General features: G+C 41.7%; 1 non-coding gene across 1 annotated transcript; it reads left to right on the plus strand.

The window, feature by feature from the left end:
* Positions 1-253: 253 nt before the first annotated feature.
* LOC130953101 (small nucleolar RNA R71) lies at positions 254-361 on the plus strand. Its single transcript, XR_009075274.1, has one exon. It is a non-coding gene; the product is annotated as a small nucleolar RNA R71 (small nucleolar RNA).
* The last annotated feature ends 630 nt before the right edge of the window (positions 362-991 follow it).

The raw sequence follows: 991 nt of genomic DNA on the forward strand, positions 1-991 counted from the left end.
ATATCTTGTTCTGAGCCAATATGGCATTCAGAGTGTCAATCTCAAGAACTCCTTTCTTCTGACTAGTCCCATTGTTCACAGGATTCCTTTCAGAAGTGTACATGAATTGGTTATTTGCAACCATTTCAATCAATTCTTGAGCTTCTGCAGGCGTCTTCTTCAGATGAAGAGATCCTCCAGCAGAGCTATCCAAGGACATCTTAGATAGTTCAGAGAGACCATCATAGAAAATACCTATGATGCTCCATTCAGAAAGCATGTCTGAGGGACATCTTCTGATTAATTGTTTGTATCTTTCCCAAGCTTCATAGAGGGATTCTCCATCCTTCTGTCTGAAGGTTTGGACTTCCACTCTAAGCTTACTCCATCTTTGTGGTGGAAAGAACTTTGCCAAGAAGGCATTGACTAGCTTTTCCCAAGAGTCCAGGCTTTCTTTAGGTTGTGAGTCCAACCATATCCTAGCTCTGTCTCTTACAGCAAAAGGGAATAGCATCAGTCTATAGACCTCAGGGTCTACCCCATTAGTCTTGACTGTGTCACAGATTTGCAAGAATTCAGCTAAGAACTGATGAGGATCTTCCATTGGAAGTCCATGGAACTTGCAATTCTGTTGCATTAGAGAAACTAATTGAGGTTTAAGCTCAAAGTTGTTTGCTCCAATGGCAGGGATAGAGATGCTTCTCCCATAAAAATCAGGAGTAGGTGCAGTAAAGTCACCCAGCACCTTCCTTGCATTATTTGCATTATTGTTGTTTTCGGCTGCCATGTCTTCTTCTTCTTTGAAGAATTCGGTCAGGTCCTCTAAAGAGAGTTGTGCCTTGGCTTCTCTTAGCTTTCTCTTCAAGGTCCTCTCGGGTTCAGGGTCAGCTTCAACAAGAATGCCTTTGTCTCTGCTCCTGCTCATAAGAAAGAGAAGAAAACAAGAAAATATGGAATCCTCTATGTTACAGTATAGAGATTCCTTGAGGTGTCAGAGGAAAAGAAAAATGAA

Source organism: Arachis stenosperma, chromosome 9 (assembly GCF_014773155.1).
Source record: "Arachis stenosperma cultivar V10309 chromosome 9, arast.V10309.gnm1.PFL2, whole genome shotgun sequence".
Classification (NCBI taxonomy): Eukaryota; Viridiplantae; Streptophyta; class Magnoliopsida; order Fabales; family Fabaceae; genus Arachis; species Arachis stenosperma.